Source organism: Rhinatrema bivittatum, chromosome 1 (assembly GCF_901001135.1).
Source record: "Rhinatrema bivittatum chromosome 1, aRhiBiv1.1, whole genome shotgun sequence".
In the NCBI taxonomy this organism is placed as follows: domain Eukaryota; kingdom Metazoa; phylum Chordata; class Amphibia; order Gymnophiona; family Rhinatrematidae; genus Rhinatrema; species Rhinatrema bivittatum.
In genome coordinates this window covers 684,876,817-684,904,677 of record NC_042615.1, presented here as the reverse complement: position 1 = coordinate 684,904,677, position 27,861 = coordinate 684,876,817, and the positions used below count along the sequence as shown (strand labels likewise).

The 27,861-nt window shown below is 43.6% G+C and overlaps 1 protein-coding gene across 1 annotated transcript in view; it reads right to left on the bottom strand.

The window, feature by feature from the left end:
* Window positions 1-5,103: 5,103 nt before the first annotated feature.
* The window catches only part of TNPO1 (transportin 1), a 685,264-nt gene continuing 662,506 nt past the window's right edge, over window positions 5,104-27,861 (bottom strand). The window contains 1 exon segment of the mRNA XM_029574697.1: window positions 5,104-10,309. The gene's annotated coding sequence lies outside the window, so the exon portion shown is untranslated.

Below are 27,861 nucleotides of genomic sequence, written 5' to 3'. Positions count from 1 at the left end.
ATATTCCCAGATAGTTAACTTTGCCCCAATACTTTTAAAAAAGACAATGTCCCAAGCAAAAACTTACTGATTCCTTTCAGCCACCAGCAAGGTGATCCTCTCCTCTGTGTTCCCTCGTGTCGATGTGTTGATAACGGCATGCTGGGCATGCTCAGTGTCCTGGTCAAAGCTTCTAGAAACTGACAGAAGTTTTCCGTGCCGGGTTCCATCAGATGATGTCATTCACACATGAGGACTAAAATCCTGCTTGTCCTAGAACTCCTTTTCTAACCAAGCGTAGAGTTTTCTTTCAGAAACGAGACACCTGCAAGACGTATTTACCTTTTTTTTAGGTCCAGAATAGGCTAATAGGTGCCCTTTCGCTTTGAAACTATGAAGTAATAGAATATCTGCTCAGTCTCATTGGAACACAGCTACCACTGTCTCCAGCTGCCGGAGCCAATATAGTGTGGATTGGATCGCAGCCTTTTTATTGCAGGAGACACATGGAGAGGCCATAAAGGCCTTGCACACCAGGCAACTTTATTTTAAGGCATAATCATCTCTTATGACTGTTGGGACCCATTGGTCCATCATCATTCCGTTCCACTTTTTGTAAAACAGAGCTAATCAGCTTCCAATGACCTAATCTGAAGAGTGGACCAAGTGCATTCCATTGCACCCCCTTAGGACTCCGGAATTAGAGCTGGAGTTTTCTCGGGCAGGCCTACGGATTCTCTGAAAGGACTTTCTTATTAGATAACTGCTATTGCAACTAAAATTCCTTGCCTAGCTAGTACTGCCTGGCCTCCTGGTATCTTTTGTCAGTTAAGAAAATTCTCTCTCTTTCTCTTTGGCTTGTCCTCAGGTAACTTATGCCCCTTGGAGTCCCCAAATTCTTCGCCAGCTGTTCCAAGCCTTCCCCAAACAGCAGCTTGCTCTAGAATGGAAGACCACCTAGTTTTGACTTGTTCCATACATCTGCTGCCCAATTGCACAACTAGAGGAGTCTCCTAGTCAAACCTGCTGACATCATATTCCAATGTGCTGACATCACAGGCTAATGTGCAGAGCAAATCATACAAAGCATTCACAATAAAGGCTAACCCAGCCTCTAAATGCACTTTTGACAAAAAGAGGTGCCCCTTCACCCTCAACTGGAATCTGCTGAATCCAGTGTAAACAGGCTCATGCCATGAAGTTACTCCTCACCGCTGCATGGATACCCGAGGCAGAGATCTCAATCATCATCTTTAGATGTAGCTCCACCTTCCGATCCTGGACAACCTTCAGTGCTACAGTACCTGCCTTTGGAATGGTAACCCTTTTTGTGACTGCCGAGACCAAAGCATCCACTTTAGATAGCTTTAAAAGTTCCAAAGCCTCTTCCAGCAATGGGTAAGGCTTAGCCATGGCTCTTGTGATCTTTAAGTCAACCTCAGGGGAGTCCTATTCCCTAAGTTTTAACTTCTTCACCCTATGGTGGAATGAAAGGTATTAGCTGGACCCTCAAGATCCTCCCCCCCTTCATGCTCAGATTCCTTTTCCATTTGTTTAATCCCCAGAGCCTGAGAAATCATGGTGTGTAGCTCCTCCTTATGAAAGTGTCAGACAATTTTATTTATATTTTGCTTTTCAAGTTCTTTCAAAGTGGATTTGAGCAGCATAAGCCTGTTTGAGCTGGATTCAGCAGATTCCAGCTGAAGGTGCAGGGGCATTGTTTTTGAAGAAAGCAGAGTGTTTAGAAGCTGGGTTAGCCTTTATTGCAGATACTTTCTATGATTTGCTTCATACATCAGTCAGGATTATGATATCAGCAGTTTTGGCTAGGAGACTCCTCTGGTCATCTCAAGGCGGAAGGGAATAACCACCTTGGGGGTCATCTCCTTCCACCACAGGGCTCTCTCTTCTTTAAGGGGTCCCCATCCTTATCTCCCAGTGGTCTGGCAGGGAATCCTCATCCCCCTCTTCCTCCGACCTGAAGACTCCCCATCCAAATCTGACATAAAGAGCTCCTTCCTCTTAGAGGGGCAAGACAGGACTTTAGATTCTTCTGAATATCCTAACCTCCGCAGCTTGGCATGTAATGCGGCACCTTCTTGGAACTGTGCTGCTTCACTGATGCCCCCCTTTTTGACCAAAAAAAGCTTGCACATTAGAAACACAAACTCAGCTGAAAAGATCTCCTCCGCCTCAGACTTCCCATCGGGGAACCTGCAACCATTGCAGAGCCCTCCCAGGCACTATCCAAGGTCAAGTGTGGGAGATTGCGCCAGAGAAACAGCCCCCACTCCTGCAGTGCAGGACCTGGCCCCAAAATGGTTATGGTTCCTATGTGCAGAGTAGAGCATTGCATGCTCCAGCCTCATGCAGTGATGGTTTCTGCTTCACTGCTGTACCATAAGTCCCTGAACTGCTCTTCCCCATTTTCAACACAAAGCCCACACAGGCTTGAAAGCTGCAGTCTGGTGTGCTTGTTCCCGCAGTCCCTACAGCATTTCCCGCACTCAGCTGGAGTGGACCTGCTGAAGCCTCTCACGGTTGAACTCCCTTCTCTGTTTTCACACCAAACCAGTGTGGTACTCACATGGCGATCTTCTGCTTCCTCTACCACCAAAATTCTCCCTTCTTCCACTGAATCAGTGATGTTTAGGCTCCCAACTGCATAGCAGCAGTCCCTTTTATTTATCTTTTTTAAAAGGCACAGCTTCCCCAACAATAAAGAATGGCAATTCTTCCCTGAATCTGGCTTCTCAAACCACAATGATTTTTATGGAAAAAGGCTGGAAAATGAGTGTGCCAGTCCCCTAGCTATCAAAGCCCCCATGAAACCAGGGTGAAGTAATCAAAAAAGGGCCACCAACCCTCTGCTAGCCCTTACTCTACCGGAGGAGATGGCTCTTGCAATAGAGCCTAACAGCCCAGGAACAAATTGTCTTTTTCTCTGCTAACTGCAGGATTTTTTTGCACCCCATCTGATGGAAACAGAGAATATTGAGTGACTGAAGATGGCAAACTATCCTAAGTACCAAGAGTACTGTAAAGCTTTTCTTCTGTCGCCATCTGTTGGTGGGGGAGGGGGGGGGGGAACAGACCCAATGTGTCTGAACTGTTCTGGGGGACAATAAAGAAAGCCTGCTTAGAGACAATCTGACTTTACCCTTGTGGGCCAAAAATCTTCAACAAGAATATGCTGGAAGATAAAGACTAGAAAGCTCATCTTGTCTGTCCATTTTTCTGTTTGCAATATCATATAAAGCCAGAGAGCAAATATGGTCTATCTTCATTTAACAACTAAGGACCAACTTAAACTACGCTTTCTCAAATTCTGATCCTTTTTTTAATCTATCATCGCTAGTGTGCAGTTTTATATATATCCATTCCCTGTGGAGTAGTATTTCCTTACATTACTCCTTAGTCTATCCCTTTGGAGTCTTATTTGCTACTGAAAAAAAGTTATCCCCTGTAAATTATGTATGCTTTTCAAGTGTTGGAATGTCTACCATGTTCCCCAGCAGCCTTCTCTAGGGTATACATATTTTTCATATCACAAGCCATATGGTGCAACTCTACCATTTTGAGAGCCCCCTTCTTTGAACTCTCTCTAATTGGACTATATCTTTTTGGAGCTGAATCCTTCATAACTGTACACAATAGAGGAAGTCTCACCAATTATCTATACAAAGGCATTATTAATCACTTTTTTCCTATTGGTAATATCTGCCTCTATGCACCCTAGCATTCATCTGGCTCTTACCCCTGCCTTATTCATGGTTTTATAATCTTGACTTCAACTGGACAATCTCCAAAATTTAGTCTTCAGGTCAAAACTACCTGTGTGATGTCTATGCAGCGCCAGCTGGCTTGATGCTTATACCTGGTAAGCAATATCTGAAAAGTAATGGACTGATTTACTAATTTAGAAACAATCTTTGAAGAGAAAGGATGCATTAGTGTGAACTACCACCTTATTTGTATTAAAGACTTTAAAGAGAATTATGACAATCTTGGAAAGATTCTTTAAAATTTCTCTACTTTAAGGCAATAGATGAATATCTTTCACTGAAACTGAGTGTCTGGATGTTGGAAGATGCTATAATTAAGGACACATTACCATAAGAATGCAATATCCTTTCACAAAGGGCCTGCACTAAATGCTTAGTGGTTTAGGGAAGTCAAAGCCATATTGATGTGAGAGTCAAGATTTTTGCCATGCTTCCCAGAATGACAAACAACAAAACAAAAAACAAAACAGCAGAACTGAGGCGAAAGCTCTTAAGCTGTCAGAAAACCTTAAGGACCAGAGAATACTGGGCTAAAACTATCAATGGTGGGCTCTTTGCCTACAAGTGAAATATCTGACTGCCACTAGCTGCTTCGGACAGGAAAAAATCTGGTGAGGGAATTGAGGCCCAGGTTTTGAAAACAACCTGAATGAGTGAGCAATAGTGACTAAGTTCTTGGAGATGAAGCTGACATCTTTAGTGTGTGTATGAGTATCTACTATGTCCTTAATGCATTAAGTATAGGAACAGCACTGCAATAGTTGCAGTCAATACGCCTAGAGAGTCCCTTGCAGACATACCCCGGTGCAGAGGAATCTCTCACACTTATGTAAATGACCAATGACATAAATCAAGAAGTTTTTCTTTAGAAAAATTTTAATATATAAAACAAAAATTGTAGCTATCTAAATGAAAATGTGTGGACATGGGAAAATTTCAGTGTTGTATAAGCAGAAAAAAAATAGAGATTAAATTTTGTACACTGCAAGTTATAGAATGTTATGCATGCAATCTAATATGTCAATTCAAATTTAGAGGATCTATAAACATGTATTTGTTTTACAGGAAGCAATCAGAAATCACTTTCTTGGTGGATGCACTTTTGAAGAGATTCATAAATATCACATGCAGAAAAACCAGTAATGGAATTTTAAAATTATACACTACAGAAAAAAGTCAATTGGAGAATGGGGTACAGAGAGCTCTTGAAAGACTTACAAGCTGTCAAATAAACCATGGCCCTCCATCTGTTTAAACAAGTTTACTATATTACTATACAAAAATGTTTACTGTAAGATGTAAATTGAGCTCATGTTACTTAAAAAAAACTCACTGAAACTTTATTTAAAGAACTTTATTAACATAGTCAAGCAGTGATTAACATTCACATCTATTATGTCACATCATACAAATGTAAATACAAAATTACTACAGTACAATATATATTCTCTGCATGATCCAAAATATTTGGTGGCCCCAAAAATCTATTTAAAATTCAGCAGCTTATCAAAAATTAAAACCATATTCTATTTAAAATGAAGTTTTGTTACCACAGAGGCAGACTTCAAGAAATATCACTCAATTTAGTACTGCTTGAGAGGTTGCAGAAGTACATGTTTGAAGGAAACATTCTAACATTGTGGCAGGTAAAGAAACATTAGAATTAAAGCTTTCAAGCAAAAAAAACTCATCCAACCTAAGTTGTCAGCAGAAAGATCCAGTCATTTTTGGCAAATTCTAAGCTGCTATACTACTATATCCTATTTAAACACAGGGTCAGAATTCAAATGTTTCAGTGGCTTACAAAGTTCTACCCATTTCTCCTGGCAATATGCCTCAATTAAACTAAAATAGCTTCCTGCTGTCGCGTAAACCAAATTATGCAGTATTGTCTAATCACAGTGCAAGATTTTTACAAAATCAATAATGGCTATCTATTCCAATGTTGCTATTACCCTCCCATCCCTAAAGAAGAAACTAACCCTACATTTAAAGAAATACCTGTCAACTTGGCATCAAGGAAAGGTATGAATGGTGTGTGAAAAAAAGGGAAGGGGGAAGTGGCGCCTGAAAGTTCATTACTATTCCCTGGCTTGCAAGCAGGCTTGGCTTGATCAGAAGTGCACTGCTCAGCACAAGGAACATGGGAGTTTCTCTTTAACCTACCTCCCCTGAAATAATGCATATATTCAGGTCCTGTGGATTCTACTTGCTTTCACTTGAAAACAATCTACAATGCAAGCCACAATGTACCATCACTTACAGTTTTCTTGTAATGTAATTCAAAATAGACTTGCTCAACAGATAAGCGGAAGAACAGGAACCTATTATAACATCCTAGAAAAACAGTGGAGTGTCCAGGTAAATCTCACTATAGCTAAGGCAAGAACTTCAACTTCTAACTTGTCAAAATATCTAATATATAATGATTCTAATGTAGCTATGTCCAAGTCCATAACAATGTCATGCAAAGTGAAATATCACAATACAGTGTCCATAAGATCTGAATATTAACTACAACTAATTAAATCCCACCTGCACCATCTTTCAGAACACAGACAATACATATCCTTAAGTTGTACAACTTACATTTAGTAAGTAAAATATTCAGAGACAGTTAATACTATGTGTTATATGATTATTTTTATTTTTTGAAAAGAACTAGGAGTAATATTGAAAATAAATGGAAAGCACAGTTTAAAGGAAAAATTCATGCTGCAGTAACGTGTATATAATCTTCTCTAGGGAAGAGCAATTTTGCATCTATTTGTTAATACATTCAATATGAATAAAATAGGTCTTTAGTATGATGCAAAAATTATTCCACAGTGAAAAGTTTATTTGAATTATAGAATTTTAAGATATACTACAAAATATGAAAATACATCTTAAAAATGGAAATCACATGTGCTTTATAAGCATGTGTTTCAAACACAATAAGGGGTCTGGAGAGGGTGCACACAAGTTTAGTCACCTGAGATAAACTACGGTGTATCTGAGTATTTCATATCTGGCTAGCAAGGCAATATTTCAGGAGAGCCACTTTAAGTATGATTCTGTCTCACAGTATATGCAGCTTAGGTACAAAGATGGCTGCAGGAGGAGAAGAGTCTGCCACCAATCAGTGTGAGTTCATGTTGTATGCTAGAACATAACCCCAATTCACTTTTATATTACAGCATTCCTGCTGTTAATTTTAAATTCACCCTTCTAAAATAAGCTCAAATCTGCAAACTAAGTGCAATAGCACCAATAAAATTAATTTCTTAGAAAATTTCTTCTCCAAATAACCAATCCCAAAAAGCATTCCAAAAGAAACTGTTAATCATCTGAATTTTACAAAGACCAGATAAACAGACTCCTCTCCTGAATGCATAATGAATATGGCATTAAAACTTTACTTTTACAAACTGTAATAAAATGTCCCCTGAACTGCCAAAGATACATTCAGATTGATTTAAATACACTTTCTGTTACCAACTTAGGTTGATCGGCAGTTTTTGTTCTTGTTAGAATCCTTCAAAAAGGGAAGCTCAAACAGGAAAAAGAAGGCATACATAAAACAGTAAACACAGACCTCCTGAGGTTCCTACAACATACAAATATTCAAGTAGAAATTCTACATCACTTAGCAGCGGCTATTTCTGTAGTTGAGCACACTAACAGCACTTTATTCAGTGTGTAAGGAGCAGACAAATTAAGCCGTGCATTTAGCATGCCAAGAGGCAGAAACACTGGAATGTAACAGGACAACACACACAATTCTATACACATTCAGTCAACATTCAAAACCGTCAAGACTATACCACAAGAGTTAAGATGTTTTGTATATCCCATGACGCACTAATCTATTACAACTATTAATGCTGAATCAGAATGCTTCCTTAAATTTTATTAGACAAATAGGATCTGCACAGCCTTGTGTGAAACATTCTTCTTATGCACAGTGTAACTAATTTTCAAGAGAAATCACAAATGTCAAATTGAATTTATTCTCACTCAGCATTAATTTACTTTGCATTGTATTTTGAATGTTATTTTCTGAGTTTCTAACCAGGCCAATTAGTGCCCATTTAAACAGAATTACTTACGTATATACATATATTTAGATAAATACAGATGAATTTTGAGGGGGAAATTTTTAATAAATCATTTATTTAATGTGCCTTCTTGTAACTATCTGTTCAAAAGAACTATCTAGATATGAATAACCCTGCACTATAATCATGACTATTAACCACGTTAGGAAATTTTCCCATAGTTTGTCAGTCATTTCAGTGAGAAACTTCTCATAGTGTATTAGCTACAGAGAAATTAATGGATTGAGATCTTTACATCAAGTTATTAGCAATTTATAGTTTTGTTTAGAAAAATGACAACCTAACTCTCCCCTTCCCCAAAAAACCTGGATATGGGCTATAATTATTAGCTAGGAGGAATTAATTCATGAAATTTAGCAGAGATTTGAAAGCAAATGTCACAAATACTTTGGATTAGATGACCCCCACCTACTGCCATCACTGAATTTCGTTTAATATGGAACAGTAAACAGCTACCTTTGTGCATGCTAAAATCCACCCACCCAATTAGGAAAAGGCAAAATAAGTAGGAATGTGTGAAATTCTGCATGCATTTTCAAAGCATGCTGCATCACATTAAATTCTGATGTATGGCTCAAAATGGTTGTATCATTCAATGTTTTCCTGAAGAATAAAACCATGTACAGAAAAGAACAAGTTTATAAAATAAACTTCCTAGTCATGGTTTATTCTGCAAAACAAAACTGAGAAATGTATACTATTTTTTTTTTTAAAAAGTTATGGCTTAACTTTGCTTCTCATGTTAAATGTGTCACGATGGAATAATGGGAAGCTATCACCTCTGACCAGCAGAGCTCTATTCTTTCCATTTTCATCATGGGATAACTTTTAGTCATCTAAACTGAAGACTTGCACGGGTCATGTGGACACAAAATCAAGTGTACCAGTTAGGGTTTCACATTCACAGTACATAAGAAAATACACATGGAAGGAAAAGTAAAAGGTTAAATTAACATGGATTTATTCACAGGAATACAAGTAGAGAAAGCAACAGAAAAGCTAAACAAATGAAATGAAGAGGGATCCAAACTAACTCCTTTTGCAGCTTTTTACTTGCACCCATCTGCAACAAACTAGGGCACAAAGGGCCACCAACATGCACCAATACACTGTAGGTACCCTGCTGTACATCCATTAGCGTCTCTTAAGATCATGCTTTGAACAAAAAAAGAAGCATAGAAGGCAATATGTTGAGTGGGAATAAACACTGAAATATATCAATCATGTCGTCATCTTCTACAATTGTCTTTACGTGCCAACTAACATTTAAGCAGCCTTTAACTGATCTTTACCATGTAACTTAGTCAGAGATCTTGATAAAATCAATAGTATATAACCATGCAGAAAGCACATCACACTGACAGCACAGAGGCAAAGATTTTGCACAGGAATATCAGCTTTCCACATTGTGCAGGTTACACACAATACAATATCAATCTTATTTCTAACAGATCCTAAAAAGATTTCAAGGCCTATCTGTAATCTACAGTACTCTATAGTCTCAACAAAAATAAAATCCACAGAAACTTAAAAGGTATTTTAATGCAGGGCTATAGTAATTGGTAAACTGCAACACAAAACTGGCGCAACATAGGTAACATGACTACCAATCTCACTCTATGTGATGCAAGCATGCTTACTTACCCACTAACTTTAGTTACTTTCAACCACTATGAGCCAGAACACATGCCCAAATCCTGTACTGCACATTAACAAGGATGCCTTGGTCTAGAAAATTAAATGTTTAATACACTATATCAACCAAATCATTTCCACTATATTAATGTTTTAATGTAAACTAAGATGTAAATCTTTAGCTGGATATGCCAAAAAGATAAGACTGGCATCTTGCTGGGTGCTTCTTTTTGTAATTGATTTTTGTAACTTTTTTGGGTATCTAACAGATTGCATGTGGCTGCTTTTACTTTGGGTAGCAAGTTGCATTTTTAACTGTACTAACTTCATTTGTGTAGTTCTTCATTAACATGCAAATACCTAGAAATCCCATCAGAGGGAAGACACACAGAAAACCCTTGCTTTAAAATAATGCCTTTTACTGTTTGTAACCCCCATTCTTAAGGTTTCCTTTATTATGTGCTAAAGAATTTCCCCTCACACTTTATCCCTATATTTCAATTACACAGTTCTTTTTAGGAACAATTCCCTGTTATTTTCCAGAATGTGCTGTGGTGAATTGAATCTCTTTTTTGCATCTTCACATCCAGTGCAGAGTTGTAAGAAGACAGATTTCCACCCACAAAGGCTCCAGATGTTAAAACGTTTCCCAACATCGACTTAATACAGTGACGGCAACACCTCCCTCCCGCCCCTCCCAGTAGGGTTGGGATTGTACTGTATTCCCTACTGGTTCACCCTTCCCCCCAGTAAAGGGTAACATTTTCCCTGGGTGCAGAGGCTCCCTCATTGTCTCCTAGACTGAAGGACCTGAGGAAAAAAAAAAAAAAAAAAAAGTTTAGCGCTTGATAAATTCCTATAGTAGAACATTTACTGTCAAATAGTACCTAACCAAGATTTAATTAAAATTTTATCAATGCAACATAATACAAACATTAAGAGAAAAAGTTTATCTAGAAAATGTGCCAACAAACTTTTTCCCCTACAACATTCATACTGATTCTCCAACAGTCCTTGTTATCCATAAAGAAAGGAGTATTCAAAGTCCTGCTGCTGGTAAAGTTGTTGGTTCACTTTCAGGCCGATTCAGTAAAGTCCGCGGGAGAGCGGGCGAATGCCCGCTCTCCAGGCGTGCGCACAGGCCACTTGCCTGTGCATGCGATTCAGTATTTAAATGAGGCCCGGCGGTAGAAACAGGCAAAAGGAGGCTGTCAGTGGGTTTGACAGCCAACGCTCAATTTTGCCAGCGTCGGTTCTCGAGCCCACTGACAGCCACGGACTCTGAAACCGGACGCCGGCAAAATTGAGTGTCCAGTTTTCGACCCGACAGCAGACTTCAAAAAATTTTTTTCTTTTTTTTTCCCCTTTTTTTCCCCTTCAGGACCTCCGACTTAATATCGCCATGATATTAAGTCGGAGGGTGCACAGAAAAGCAGTTTTTACTGCTTTTCTGTGCACTTTCCCGGTGCCCGAAGAAATTAGCGCCTACCTTTGGGTAGGTGATAATTTCTGAAAGCAAAATGTGCGGCTTGGCTGTACATTTTGTTTTCTGAATCGTGCGGGAATACCTAATAGTGCCCTCAACATGCATTTGCATGTTGAGGGCACTATTAGGTTTGGCGGGTTGGACGCGCGTTTTCGGTCCCTTACTGAATAAGGGGTAAGGGAAAACGCGAGTCCAATGGTGTACTGTATCGGCCCGTTTGTGTCATAGAATAGCTAGCATTATCACATATGGTAATGAGGATTAGTCTATCATATGTCCATACTATGAGAAACTCAATCTCTGCTATTTTCCTGGTAAAGATTGGATGTAGAATCCCTATAACTGGTAGAATGAATATGGTCTTTTGCTCTACGCACAAGTCTAATATGTGGGCTTTCCACATTGTATGTGACACTATTTAACTGTCAAATTTATAGGTAGAGATAGGAGGTGGTAGGATGCTCAACAAGATGTAACTGGAAAAACAAAAAGCTAGCAAAAAACAACACAAAAAATCAGTAAGTTGTGCATCTCTCTCAAGACGAGCCCAATCTCACACAGATTTAATTCAAAGCAATACTAAAAAATTATATTACCATAATATGGTCCCCAAGACAGCCCATGTTTTGCTCCAATACTATATCATATTACAAACGGAGATATAAAGTAGTTATCTGCTATGTTCCTACTGACAAGCTAGTTAGAGACTTGTCTACATTGAGATCCCCTTCATAAGGGTGTCAAGTTTTGAACCAATACCATCTTTCTTTTGAGAATATGGACTTTGTGATTAACTTTGAGATGTGATTTAATTACTTGTAATTTTGCACAAGCAGCACTTTTGTAATATTTGTTGATACGAGGAATTTTTACTACACTTTTCTTGTATTTATCTATATAAAATAATTTAAGAATAATTTTTTTGGCTTATAAATCTTTGAGTAATCTAGCATATCCTGTTTTTGTATGCATATTTACCTATATTTCTCTCTATATATATCTATATCAATATATATCTATATCAAATCTCTTTTTAACACCTATCTCTTTAAATTTTGATAAAGTATTATTCAGGCATATATGGTTTTTGATTGGTTAGATGGGATCATAGGACTCATTCAGAAAATTAAGCTTCATGCAATTGGTTGATTATGGTCATGTGATTTTCTTTGGGTTCACTTTTTAGATTTTCTTTAGAGCTAGAAAGATTCTGGTTGATTTCAGATGAATTTGAAAAGCTATTATTGTTCTGGTTTGCTGTATCACATTATGTTTGTGTATATTAGGTATATTGTGTAGTTGAATTTGTGTTTCGCTCTGTTTCATCCTGGCTTATGTAGTCTTGTTATGACCAGTTCTTAATATATTATTTATGCTTATGTTTAACAAGGTGATTTGTCCCTCCTCATGGAGATTTAGGATTAAACATGGTCCATGTTCGGGGAGTGGGGGCAATATTATTGTGATATTGTTTTAAAGTATTACTAGACTTTGGATTAAATATGAGTATGACTGGACTGGTCTTAAGGGATAGATGCACATCTTTATTTTTTGTTACTATATGTGCAGTGTGCACCTGTATTTTTTCACCATATTTTACATCAGAAAAATCCTTACATGAGAGTACAAAGATTTCTACCTCCTTTCAAGAAAGCAAAATGAACAATGCTTTTCCCCTTGGCAGATATAAGTTTGAGCAGCATTATGATTTAAAAATCCCTACAAATCTAAGTTGGGATCTTATATTCATTTTTTAAATAAAATCTTTAAGTAAACATAGCAAACAAACTACAAAAAAAAAAGGCAATAAGGCTACAAAGTGGAAACTTGAGTTAAAAGTAAACTAAAAAAAAAGAAAAAAAATCTCTCTCTTGGTTTGGTCAGGGTCTAAATAATTTCATGCTCCACGTGTGACGACGTGGTAATGTGTGTTAACTCTCTTATATTATATATATATAGTGTCTTGCAAAGTCTTTCACATCCTTGTATGTTTTTCACATTCAGATATCTAAGAGAAATCAAAATGCATTAAAAGTGGCAGCTTGTTTCACTGATCTGCACAATAAGCACTACACTTCCATCATGAAAAAATATATAAATATTCCAAAATAATTTAGAATAAAAAACCCCAAAATGTGTGGACTGCACAAGTCTTCACATCTTTTATCACAGAAAACCCAAATTAGCTCCAGTTCAAATAATTACCTTAGCAATGCTCATAAGTTAAAATAGAGCTTACCCATGTCCAATCACAGTAGTTGAGCTGATTTGAATATTCCTGAAGGAAGAATCAAGCTGCTTCTGATTTATGAAGTGAACTTGAAGCAAAGGTCAAAACATACTGAATAAAGAGCTACTGAGAGAACTCTAGGATAACATTATTCAAAATGTACAATTTGGAGGAAAACTAAGAAAATTCTAATGTGTTTAAATATCCCTTGGGGCAGTGTCAGGTCCATCATTCTAAAGTGGAAATTGTTTGGCCCTTCCAAGACACTACAGCCATCAGGCTACCCTTCCAAAGTCAGTAGCCATGGGTTAAGGAAACAGCTATGGAGGGTCAACTTGTGGCAATGGTTACTTTAAAAATAGACTCTCTGGCTGAGACTGGGGAAAATGACTCTTCAACAAAGTCAAGATATTACATAAACAGTCTGGAAGTGGCAAGAAGCCACTGCTGAATGTATGTATTGTACCTGAATATAACTCATTTTGATCTAAATCTACAATTAAAAAAAAAAAAGCCATAAGATGTGCCACATATTTGCGAAGAAACACTTAGCTCAGCACATCATGTGGGAGAAGGTTATGTGATCTGATGAGACCAAAGCAGAACTTTTTGGTCACAATGCTAAGCAATGCAAGGGATAAAAATAAACAGCACATCACTACCACCACTCCTATAGAAAAAGTATGGTGGTGGCAGCATTTTGTTTTGGGGATGCTTTGCAATAGTGGGGAGATAAAAGCTTGTGAAGATAGAGGGAAAGATGGATGGTAAACAATACAGGTAGATCCTGTAGGAAAACCTGTTCCAGTTTGCCACAGACCTGGGACTGAAGAGAAGATTCAACTTTCAGCAGAACAATAATCCTAAGCCCAAAGCAAAAGTGGAGTGGCTCAGCGAGAAGAAAATTAATATCTGAGAGATTCAAAGGCCCAACCTGAATCTAATTATTAAAAAAAAAAAAAAATTAAATCTGTGGCAAGACCACAGTTCACAGATGATCCTCAACTGTTGGCAGACATTATTCTAAATAACTCATGGCTGTTATTGCTGCAAAAAAGGAGTCCACCAAGTATTGAGTCAAGGGGTGTGAAGACTTGTGAAATCAAGACTTGTTTTATATTCTCTTACTTTTGGAATATTTTTATAATTGTCCTTTCATTATGAAACTATGGAGTATGCTGTGTAGACCAGTAAATCAATAAGTATTTTAATGCATTTTGATTTGTATTTTTCAGACAGAAGAATGTAAAAAACATGCAAGGGTATGAAGAGACTTACAAGGCATTGTTGGTTTCAGTCTCAGGCAAAAGGACAAGAAGAGACCATTCCAAGTTCAGGACTCAGAGCTTTATATCTGATCTCAGATGAAAGATCAAGAAACAATCCAGTGATTTTAAGGAGAAACAAATCTTATCTTTTTATACTCTAATTCTGATTCTGTGCTGGATGCAAGAGTGAAAATTCAATAGCTAGAACCATGTCAAGCACCAGGACAGCTATGTATTGCTCAGATAGGTCTCTATGGTGCTTCTACAAACAGACTTCAGAGTTTTGGTGCAGCATGACAACCAGTGATCTCTCACTGGGACCTATACAGCAGGATAACCAGAAAGGTCTCACCAGGAACCTGTACAGGGGCTAATATCAGCAGAAAAAGGGAGGTGATATTGTCTCTGTACAGGTTCCTGTTGAGACCTCACTTGGAATATTGTGTACATTTCTGGAGACCACACTTCAAAAGGATATACTGTAAAGAGGATGAGTTGGTCCAGAAGGTGGCTACTAAAATGGACAGCGGTCTCTGTTCTAAAGCATATGGGAATAGATAAAGATCTAAACATGTATACCCCTAGAGTAAAGGTGAGATATGAGAGAGATATTTGAATATCTCAAAGGTTTCCATGCTCAGGAGGTGAGCCTTTTCTAATGGAAAGGAAGCTCTAGAATGAGGTGTCATGAGATGAGGGTGAAAGGGGTAGATTTAGGAGTAATCTTAGGATATATTTCTTTAGAGAGGGTGGTAGGTGTGTGGAACAGCCTCCCAGTGGAGAAGGTGGGGACAAAAACTGTGTCTGAATTCAAGATGGCATGGGATAAACACAGGAGATCTATAAATGATGAGAATTATAATGCAAAATTAATTGGATGGGTCTTTTTCTGTCACATTTCTCTGTTTCTATGAAGTTTGTCATTCTGATAATTAATAAAGCAGAGTTGCTTACCTGTAACAGGTGTTCTCCTAGGACAGCAGGATGTTAGTATTCACGAGTGACATCTCATGGAGCCCGGCATGGGAAGCTTATGTCAAAGTTTCTTCAGGTCTCATGACATAGAATTACTAAAATATAAAACAAAAAGGAGAAACCCAACTCCGCAGGGTGGCGGGGCGGGTTTCGTGAGGACTACCATCCTGCTGTCCTAGGAGAACACCTGTCACAGGTAAGCAACTCTGCTTTCTCCTACGACAAGCAGGATGGTAGTCCTCACACATGGGTGAATCCCTAGCTACAGGCTACTCCCAAACGATGAGACAGACAGACACCTAGCCAGATGCCAACAGGCAGAACAACACTGGTGCTGTTGGTAACAGAGAGAGATAGCCTGAACCCGAACAATAGGCAATAGGCAGGAAGAGTTGTGTTCTACAGATGAAAGATTCTGGAGGCCAAAGCTGCTATTGCGTCACTCATCTCTGTCCAGACAGGAGTGAGAGGCAAAAGTATGGCGAGAACTCCATGTCACAGCCTTGCAGATCTCCTCCACAGGGACCGCTCTCAAGTGGGCTATCAAAGTTGCCATAGCTCAAACCAAAAGAGCCTTGACATAGTGGGCAGGTTGATGGACTGATTAAGAAGGAAATCCATCACCATTTTAGGTAGGCAAGAACTTAGGGTGGTTCTGGGTACGTACCATATCATGAAAGAACCTCATGTAGGGTGGATATGACACTAAGGCCTGAAGCTCACTGACCCTGTGCGCTTACATGACCGTGACCAAAAATATGAACCTTCCAGATCAGATGCTTGAGGTTGCAAGAAAGCAGCAGCTCAAAAGTTTAATTTAATTTATTTATTTAGGGTTTTTATATACCGACCTTCTTGATACAGATCAAATCAACTCGGTTTACATAGAACGATAGTTCATTAACAATAACTAGTCAAATCTCAGAGAGGGGACAGAGTGGGAGCAGAAAGTAGAAAGTTACATTATAACAAGGGAGAGCAACTTGGAATTGGAAATGAAGCGAAGGATAACCAAGGTAGAGAGAGATAAACAGAGAGAGGGCTTGAAGCCAAACCTTTGGGGAAAAACTAGCATAACAACCTGATTATGTAACACTCTGCTAGTTTATGATGTAATATGAGGTGACTGAAACATAGCTGATTGGATAATATCTTAGGAGAATACAGTCTATGATTCGGGAAAGGCTCGACCGATCAGCCAAGTCTTGAGTTTCTTTTTAAAATTTATGAGGCAGGTTTCCTGTCGGAGGTCTGGGGGTAGTGTATTCCAGATGGTGGGGCCTGCTGTTGAAAAAGCCCGGTCTCTGATGGTTAATCTTCGTACCATTTTGATTGGGGGAACATGAAGGGATCCCTTATAGGCATCTCTTAAAGGTCTAGCCGAAGAGTGTAATTTGAGAGGGTGTAGTAGGTCTAGAGGAGTCTGGTGGTAGATATTTTTGTGGATGATGGTGAGAGATTTGTGGAGTATTCTAAAATTAACTGGAAGCCAATGTAGGTCTTTTAGTATTGGCGTGATGTGATCTCTTCGCTTAGTGTTGGTCAGAATTCTTGCAGCTGCGTTTTGGAGCAGTTGCAGAGGTTTTAATGTAATAGCTGGTAGACCTTGCAGAATCGAATTACAATAATCGACTTTAGAGAACAGGATTGCTTGGAGTACGGACCTGAAGTCATGGTGATATAGGAGAGGCTTAAGTTTTTTGAGCACCTGTAACTTGTAGAAGCATTCATTTGTAGTATAATTTATAAACTTCTTCAAGCTCAGATGGGAGGCCACTGTGTCCTGGTTACCTCAGTGTGGTGCCTCCCCTGTGGGAGGCCACAGGGGAGGCATCAACTGAAGCAGACCCCACATAAAAGCGTCCCACATCGGGCTGCAGAGAGATGGATGACCCATCCACATCCCGGTAGTAGGCACTGATAGCACTCAGGTGTACCACAACAGAGTTGGTCTTTAAGCCAGCATCCGAAAGGTACAGGAGATAATCAAGAAGCTTTCGTGTGGAGCAGGAGAACAGATCCAGGTCTTGGCGTCCACACTACACAGAAAACCTTTTCCACTTTAGGCCATAAGACTTTCTAGTGGAAGGCTTCCTGTATGCCACCAGGACTTGCGACACATCCTCCGAGAGGTCGAGGGGCTGCAGAATTAGCCGCTCAACATCCAGGCAGTCAGGGTCAAGGCCCAGATGTTGGGATGGCGTAGTCTGCCCTGACCCTGAATGATGAATTCTGGGGAAGTTCCCAGACTCATTGGGTCCTAGAGGGAGAGGTCCCGTAGGAGCGGGAACCTTATCTGCCTCAGCCAATAAAGGGCTATGAAGATCATAGTTCCCCGTCCTGTCGAAGCTTCAGGAGAGTGTCACCAGAGGAAGTGGAGGATACGAATAAAGAAGGCCCTTGCCCCAATGACAGGCAAAGGTATCTGAGGCTGGTTTTCCATCCCACCTGTATAGGGAGCAGTACTGACCCACCTTCCTGTTGCAGGGGGAGGTGAACAGATCCAAGTCTAGGGTCCCCCACAGGTGGAAGATTTGGTTTGCCACCTTTTTCAGGGACCATTCGTGGGGCCAGAAAGCTCAACTCAGCCTTTCCGCCACCACATTCTCTGCTCCGGCTAGGTATGTGGCTCTGAGAACCATACCCTGGGACAGAGCCCAGGCCCAGATCTGAACCGCTTCCTGGCACAGGAGGAATGATCTCATACCTCCCTGCTTGTTGATGCACTACATCGCCATCTGGTTGTTGGTCTACATCAAAACCGCTTTATTGAGGAGGCGATCCTGGAACACCCAGAGTGCGTACTGAATTGCGCGGAGCTCCAGGAAGCTGATCTGACACTGTGCTTCCTGATCGGACCACATGTGCTGCGTACAGCATCCCTCCACATGGGCACCCCACCCCAAGTTGGACGCATCCATAGAGAGTACAATCCGGGCAGGAGGAGGTTGAAAGAGTACCCCCTGCTCTGAATTGGACAGTCTCCCACCAAGACAGGGAGTCCCAGAAAGGAGGAGTAATGCAGATGCGGACACGGAGGTCCTGGGTAGCTTGCCACCACTAGGATTGCAGAGCCCACTGAGCCCTGTGCATATGCAAATGAGCAAAGGGAATAACATGGACAGTCACGGCAATGTGTCCCAAGAGGCGCAACATGTGATGAACTGAAATCTACTGGCCCCGGACCACTCCCATGATGGATACCACGCTGAGTGCCCAATTGCCTGGGAGATATGCTTGGGCCTGAGAGGTGTCTAACAGAGCATCAATGAAGCTCAACTAATGCGATGGGTTTTAGATGGGACTTGGGGTAGTAGACAATAAACCCCAGGGACTCTAACACCTGAATGGTCAAGTGCAGGATCATGCTGCTCCTTCCTGGGTTGGGCTCTTGAAGAGCCAGTCATCCAGGTAGGTGAACTCCTGCACCTGCAGTGGAGGTACACCCCCACTACTGCCAGACACCCGAAGATGCGGGGGCTGAGGCTAGGCCGAACGACAACACCCTATACGAAAAGTGTCATTAGCCCACCACAAACCGGACGTACTTCCTGTGACTGCGGAAGATCTCGATGTGGGCGTAGGCATTGGTGAGGTTGAGGGAACAAAGCCAATCTCCCCCCCCTGAAGGAGGGGAATCAGGGTGCCCAGAGACACCATCTTGAAATTTTCTCTTTTTAGAAACCTGTTCAAGGCCCTCAAATCTAGAATAGGATGGAATCCCCCTGTTCTCTTTGGAATCAGGAAATATTTGGGTGTCTGTTTCCGCTGGTGTCCCCAGTGCCATCGGACGATGCTTTGCTGACTTAACGAAACAGGCTCGATGGGCTTTTGCAATCACGAGGACAGCGAGCTCGCCAGAAGTATTTCTTGACTTGAGGACTGACCCTAAGAGGGGCAAAGGGGAGATCCAGAGTGACACTGAGGAAGTTCATCAGTACCCTCAATGAACAATGGACAGAACCCACTGGTCTGAGGTAACCTTGGGTCAATGGTCCTGGAAGAACCGCAGCCGGCTTTCGACAGGAGGGCTGTGCGTCAAGGGTACAGGTAGTTGGCTTTCGCTCCCTTGCAGCCAGACAAAACCCCACAGTTGGGTTTGACTGGGGTGCTGACTGAGGCCTGGCGACCTACAGCAGTCTGGGGCAGGCCCTAGAGCTCACCCTCTGGGAACGGCCATGAGAAGAGGGAGGGTAGTATTTCCTCTGACAATAGAAGGGTCTCCTTGGGTCCTGATGCGAGAACATCCTGCCCGAGGATGGTGGATCTGATGCACTGGCAGAGAAATGCTGGAGGGTCTCATGGTGATCCTTAAACTGAACCACAGCATCTCTCACCTTATCACCAAATAAGTTCTTGCCAGTTCATGGGAGGTCCGCAAGCTTCTCCTGCACCTCTGGCTGGAAATCAGAAGCTCGGAGCCAGGCCATTCTGCAGGCACCAATGCCTGTTGATGCCACCCTAGCCGCCGTTTCAAAAACGTAAGTGGAGCACACCTCATGTTTGCCACATTTAAAGCCCTGCTGAACAACTGCCGAAAAGGCATCCCACTGCTGTTGGGGCAGCCGCTCGGACAATTCCTGGACCTGCTTCCAGAGGTTTCAGGAATACTGTGTCATGTACAGTTGGTACGAGGCAATAAGGACAATTAATATGGCACCCTGAAACACCTTCCTACCCAGCGCATCCAGCACCCTGCGCTCTCAACCCGGCGGGGGCTGATGTGGGGGTGTGGGAACACTTGGCCTTCTTTAGGGCAGACACCATCACAATCAACTGGTGTGGGAGTTGATGTTTCTCAAACCCCAAGGCATTCTATACCAGATAAACAGTATCAGCCTTCCTATTCACCAGAGGCATGGGGATGAGATGTTTCCAAATCCTAAGAAGCAGCTCCTTGAAGATCTAATGGACGGGAACAGCCACCACCTCCTTTGGGGCATCCAGAAACTGGAGAACCTCCAGCATCTTGTGCCTGGCATCCTCTTCCGTCAGAAGCTGGAACGGAATGGTTTCTGCCATGGCACGTATGAACCTAGCAAACGTTAAGTTCTCAGGCTGTGACAGACATCGCTCCTCCAGAGGAGAAGGGTCAGAGGGGAGGTCCCCAGAGTCATCGGAGGAAGACTCTGATGAATCATCCCCCCCATGGGTCATAAGGGGCGTTGTCATCACTAAGAACGCCCACAGGTGTCCATGGTAGGGGCCCTCCCTGGCCCAATGGCTTTGTCCCCGATGGTTTTAAGGGCCCCAAAGGCCCCAGGAACGGTCCAGGCAACACTGGCCACGGAACCAGGTGCCTCGACTGTGCCTTTGACCTCAAAGGACCTTCCTCCTCTGACGAACCCGCAATGGGGATCGAACTGGAAGGAGGCAGCAACGATGACCTTTGGGGCATCGACAGCAACCGGGCCACTGGCATCGGCTGCATTGAGAGGCCCTGCAGGGCCTGAACCACCACCAATTGCACCCTGCGCTCCAGTTCCCCCTCAAAGGCTGCTGATGACAGGGCAGTTTGAGGAGGCATAACAAGATCTCCCAAGGAGCAGAGAGGGAGATTGGTGCCCGGCACCGTAATTGGTGGGCAACGCATTGGATCCCTGGCACTAATAGAAGGCGATGCCTCCTCACCACGGTGTTGCTTCAGGGGCATCACAGCAGGAGCTGGTACCAACCCGAGCTTGGTACCGTGTGAAAGTGGAGACCTATTGTGATTCTTCTGGGATTTCCCATGGTGCTCAGCCCGGTCTTTTCCTGGCACTGAGGAAGGAGATCAACATTTTTGAGTGAGAGGAGACTAATGCCTGCTGATCCCCGGCCCCCCTCCACCGGAAGCCCCTGTGGTGGGGAGGGAACTAGGGATCAGTGGCCATCGACTCCTCCCGACCCCTTGGTGTCTATGCTCCCGACTTCTTGGACCCGAACAGCTTCGCCATCTTATCCAGGCAGGTGTTCTGGCCCCATCTGGTTGCAAAAAGGACATACCCGGACATCATGCAATGCCCCCAAGCAAAGGATACACAACTCGTGCGGATCTGTGAGGGACATCGTCCGAGGGCATTGGGGGCACCAGCGGACACCCAATGGCGCCATGAGAAAAAATGTCTGGTAAGCAATCGACAGGTGAATCCCGAAGGACACCTTACTCAGAATTGACCACACAGAAGGGAAAAACATATCGCTCCGCTCTTCTAACTAAAGCCAGAGGAATGGAGAGAGACCCTGCGCAGGAAAAGTAACGTTTTCCAACAAAAAGCTCCACAACCGCTCTGAAGAAAAGTAGTAACTGAAGAGGTACCCCGAGTGGACTGGTGGATAATGGCATGCTTAGTATGCCTGTCAAAGTATCTAGAATCTCTGACATTAAGTTTTCCATGCCGGGCTCCATCAGATGATGTCACCTATATGCGAGGACTACCATCCTACTTGTCCTAGGAGAACAACCCATACATGTGTTTCCTGCAAAGGTGGTGCCCAATTATTTTAGCTTTGGCTGTCTGCTTTGGTGCTAAAAATACAAGCCTGAGCTATGTAGAAATGAAGGTAAAGAAAATAAGCTGTAGGCATACCTTTTTATGGACTAACAAGGCTTGTGACTAGCCTTTGAGCTTTACTCCCATCATATCAGTACAAATGAGTTCAGGATGATGTACAAATACATATGTAGTTCTCTCTCTCTCTCATATATATATATTTATACACACATACAGTGGATTGCAAAAAGTATTCAGCCCCCTAAAAAAGTCAGATTTGTGTGGATTACAAATGACACTTGCACAGATTGTTCCAGACAGTATGTTTATTGCAAACCAGTATGCTCTTAAAGTAAAATTTCAAAGTGTCAATTCATTATTTCTCTGAATTTATTATAAAATTAAAAACTAAAACAAAATCTTGTTTGCATAAGTATTCAAGCCCTTCAAATTAGCACTTGGTAGAACCATCTTTTGCTGCAATAACAGCTTTAAGTCTGTTGGGTAAGTTTCTACTAGCTTTGCACACAGTTTAGGAGTGATTTTTGCCCAAAGCTACATTTTTTTGAAGGGGTGAATAAACATGTGGACAAAGGTGAACTGGTAGATGTGGTGTATTTGGATTTTCAGATGGCATTCGACAAAGTTCCTCCTGAGAGGCTTCTAAGAAAACTAAAAAGTCATGGGATAGGAGGTGATGTCCTTTTCTGGATTGTAAAATGGTTAAAAGACAGGAAAAAGAGTAGGATTAAATTGGAGAAATTACTTACCTGATAATTTCGTTTTCCTTAGTGTAGACAGATGGACTCAGGACCAATGGGTATAGTGTACTCCTGATAGCAGTTGGAGATGGATCAGATTTCAATCTGACGTCAGCTCTAGTACATATACCCCTGCAGGAAGTGCAGCTCTTCAGTATTCTCCTCGAAAAGCATTGTGGATATATGTATAACTGAATAATTTGAATAACTTGATTAACTTTATAACTTGGTTAACTTGATTAATTTGAATTGGTTGAATTGGCTACAGCTGGAGACCACCAGTGCCCTCAACCGAGAAACGTCGACACCCGGTAGGATGGGTGTCCTAGATAAAGGAAAGCATGGCTTACCCTTGAATCACTCGCTCCCGGGGATGTCCCCCGAGAATTCCATGAGTCGTGGGTGGGATGCTGAGTCCATCTGTCTACACTAAGGAAAACAAAATTATCAGGTAAGTAATTTCTCCATTTCCTAGCGTGTAGCAGATGGACTCAGGACGAATGGGATGTATAAAAGCTACTCCCAAACCGGGTGGGAGGCTGCCCGTGACCTACTTACTACTGCCCTTGCAAATGCTGTGTCCTCCCGAGCCTGCACATCAGGAGGTAAAACCGAGAAAAGGTGTGTATGGAGGACCATCTCGCCACCCTGCAGATCTCGGCGGGTGACAGCATCTTTGTTTCCGCCCAGGACGCTGCCTGGGCTCTAGTAGAATGGGCCTTGACTTGTAAAGGCAGTGGCTTGCCTGCTTCCACGTAGGCCGCCTTGATGACTTCTTTGATCCAGCGGGCTATGGTTGCTCGCGAGGCTGCTTCCCCCTGCTTCTTCCCACTGTGAAGGACGAATAGATGGTCTGTCTTTTGTACGGATTCCGACCTTTCCAGATATCGGACTAGGAGTCTGCCAAAGTTGAGATGGCATAGACTTCGAGCCTCTTCTGAATTCTTATGCTCATCTGGCGATGGTAGCGAGATGGTTTGGTTGAGATGGAAGTGAGACACCACTTTGGGGAGGAACGACAGAACTGTGCATAACTGGATGGTTCCCGGGGTGAGTCTGAGGAACGGCTCTCGGCAGGACAGTGCTTGTAGCTCGGATATACGATGGGCCGAACAGACTGCCAGAAGGAAGGCTGTCTTCAATGTTAATAGTCGGAGAGACAGGCCGTGGACAGGTCTGAAGGAGGTTCCTGCTAGGAAATCTAGGACCAGGTTAAGGTTCCAAAGAGGCACTGGCCACTTTAGGGGTGGTCGGATGTGATTGACACCTTTTAGGAAGCGGGAGACATCTGGGTGAGAGGCTACATTGCCGCTCTCGCTCTTGGTTCCGTAGCATGACAAGGCAGTCACCTGTACCTTGATAGAGTTGAGGGACAATCCCTTCTGTAGCCCGTTCTGTAGGAATTCCAAAATCACAGGAATTTTGACTGAGTGTGGTATGATGTCGTGGTCCTCGCACCAGGATTCGAATACTCTCCAAATTCTTATGTATGTTAGGGATTTGGAGAACTTGCGTGCTCGGAGTAGGGTGTCAATTACTGCCCCTGAGTATCCTTTCCTCCTTAGGCGAGCCCTCTCAATGGCTAGACTGTAAGAGAAAATAGAGCTGGATCCTCATGGAGGATCGATCCCTGTTGGAGCAGGTCTCTGTGTGGAGGTAGCGGCAGGGGGTTCCCTGCCAGCAGTCTTCGCATGTCTGTGTACCATGGTCTTCTTGGCCAGTCCGGGGCCACTAGAAGTTCTGGCCCCCTGTGGATGATCGCGCCAATAGGGGCCACGGCGGGAAGGCATATAACCGAGTCTCCTGTGGCCAGATCTGTACCAAGGCATCGATTCCCTGGGCCTGGGATTCCCGCCTGCGGCTGAAGAAACTGGGTACCTGAACATTGGACTGGTTTGCCAGGAGGTCCATGGTTTGTGTTCCCCAATGGTTTACTATCAATTGGAATGCTGTGGTTTATTTATTTATACCGACATTCATGATACAGATCTGACAGTTTCCATTCTCCTGGATCTAGACTTTCTCTGCTGAGGTAATCCGCTGCGACATTGTTTTTGCCGGCAATGTGGACGGCCGAGATATCTTGAAGATTCACTTCTGCCCATGACATTAGGGGGTCTATTTCCAGAGACACCTGTTGGCTTCTGGTTCCTCCCTGACTGTTGATGTAGGCCATTGTTGTGGCGTTGTCCGACATTACTCTGACCACTTTGCCTCGGAGTCTGTGACCGAACAGGCTAATCTGACTGCCCGGGCTTCTAGGCGATTGATATTCCATCCCGACTCTTCTTCGTTCCATTGCCCTTGGGCGGTTAGCTCCTGGCAGTGTACTCCCCATCCTCATAGGCTGGCATCTGTGGTGAGTAGGATCCAGGTTGGGGAGGATAGTCTCGTTCCCTGGCTCAGGTGGGCTTCTTGTAGCCACCATCGTAGTTGGGCCTGAACTCTGTCTGGGAGCTGAAGCCGAACAGTGTAGTTCTGGGACAGTGGATTCCATCGTGATAGTAGTAAGCGTTGTAGGGGTCTCATATGTGAGCTAGTGCCCATGGGACTACTTCCAGTGTGGAAGCCTTGAGGCCAAAAACTTGTAGGTAATCCCATGCTGTGGGTTCATAACTGGGTCATCAGTTTTGATCTCCTTGTCTGTGTCAGGATGACCTTGTCTTGTTTGGTGTCGAACCAGACTCCCAAGTATTCTAGAGATTGGGAAGGCTGCAGGCAGCTCGTTTGTGTTGACCACCCACCTGAGGCTCTCCAGTAGAGTTTTGATACTGTTGGTTGCCTGATGGCTTTCCTCGGGGGATTTCGCTCCGATCAGCCAATCGTCTAGATAAGGGTGCACGCGGATTCCTTCCTTCCTCAGTGTTGCTGCCACCACCACTATGATCTTGGTGAACGTCCGGGGTGAAGTGGCTAACCCGAAAGGTAGTGCCCGGAACTGGTAGTGATGGTCCAGGATCGAGAAGTATAGAAAACGCTGATGCTCTTGATGGATCGGAATGTGTAGGGTAGGCTTCAGACAGTTCCAGGGATGTAAGGAACTCTCCCGGTTGTATCGCCCTTATTACCGAGCGTAGGGTTTCCATGCGGAAGTGAGGAATCTTCAGGTGACTTGACTGCCTTGAGGTCCAGGATAGGTCTGAACGTTCCCTTCCTTCTTGGGAACGATAAAATAGATGGAATAATGGCCAGTATTTATTTGTTGTGCAGGCTAGTAATCTGGTCAGTGAAGCTTCCACTGCCATTCTCTTGGAAGGGTCGTGACAGGGAGATTCCACAAACTTGTCCGGAGGGAGGTAGTGTAAATCCAGGTAATATCCCTCTCGAATGATGGATAGGACCCACTTGTCTGAAGTTATCTCAACCCATCTTTGGTAGAATAGGGCCAGTCTGCCCCCCTATGGCTTCTTCCTTTGGATGGGTCGGCTGATTTTCATTGTGGGGTGCGGCTGGGGCCTGGACCCGAGCTGGCTCCCCCTTCATTGTGCTTGTTCCGAAAGGACTGGCATCGGCCTGCGGGGCGGGCCTCTTGATATGAGCTTCTATATGGGTTGAAGCGCTGTGATCCTCTGCCCCTGGAAATCCAGGGGAAGGATCGCTGGTTTCTCTTATTCCTGTCCTCCGGTAGCCGCAGCAGTGGGGACTCGCCTCACTTGTTGGCTAGTTTCTCTAGTTCACTTCTGAACAGGAGTGTTCCCTTGAAAGGCATCCTTGTGAGTCTCGTTTTGGAGCCAGATTTGTCTTCTGGCCAGCACGGCAGATGAGACTCCTCTAGCTGCTGTGCGTACGAGATCCAAAGCGGCGTCCAAGAGGAATGATACAGATGGCTCCAGGGTTTCCCCAGGAGTGTTGTTCCTGGTCTGTGCTAAGCAGGCGCGCGTCACTACGGCACAGCAGGCTGCGATCTGTTAAGACATAGCTGTGTTGATCACTTCCCTGGGCATAGAGGGTCCTGGCATATTGAGGTCCTCTGGTGGGGCCTGTGACCGCATTGTAGGAGGCCCCAGTTGCATGTGAACGAAGGTATGCAGACCTTTGAAGAATTCCCCCCAGGAGATAGAAGCTGGGTCTAGACTAGGGGGTGCCGTGTCCCTGGGGAGCCCCACTGTGTGATGCTAAGTCTGGCGTACCGCTCGAAAGGCTGGGGTCCGGTACCGGCTGGGGAGGGCCATGAGTTGGGTCCCCTAGGGCCTTCTTCGCACTTTATACACAGGGCCGTGGCCTCCTCATGCTGTGCAGCTCTAATGTGGCATGCTGGGCAAAGGCCCTGAGTTTTGAGCTTATTTTCAGGTGGTGCCATGGCTTTTGCACATACAATACAGTTGTGCGCTCCGGTGTGCGTCGAAGTTGCACGTGCAGAGAGATGTGCGCGCTGTTGTGCGCACGGGTCAAAATTATGTGCCCGGCACAGTGAGCGCGTGTCTATGCGCTTCGCTTGTACGCACAAGGTATTTGTGAGCATGGCTCGCCTCTGTGCGCACAGATTGAGATGGCGGACAGGGCGGCGAACAGGGCCAAAATGGTGACTGCGACCACGCGGACAATATGGCGACCACTTCGGAGGGTCTCCACGTGGGAGGACCTTCGGATCTGACCGGGGTCTAACCCTGCTAGGGCAGATCAACCCAGTGGCACTGGTCCCGGCTGGCGACCTGTGCATCTCCGTGAGCTTCGGAGACCGGAGACTTTTAAATAGATTTCTTCCTTACCTTGTCCCAGTGCTTCCCGGTTTTGTTCCGGGCGGTCTCCGGCTGCGGGGGGAGAGGGAAAATACCTTCACTGCCGCGCTTGGTTGCACCCGCTGCCTCTCAGCCTCACCCGATGTCGGGGGCTAGGTCCCCGCCGAGGGTCGGCCGCCGTTACGAGGCTTACCTCAGAGGGATCGCGGAAATCACATCGGGAATCTTGACTGGGGGAGGGACCTTACGGGTGTCACCACAGGAGAGCATGGCTCGTCTGTAGAGGTAAGATTTCTTCGGTAAAATTTACTCTAAAGCTGTGCTACCGTGCATAGAGTCCCTAACTGCTATGGAGACTAAAAATACTGAAGAGCTGCACTTCCTGCAGGGGTATATGTACTAGGGCTGACGTCAGATTGAAATCTGATCAGTCTCCAACTGCTATCAGGAGTACACTATACCCATTGGTCCTGAGTCCATCTGCTACACG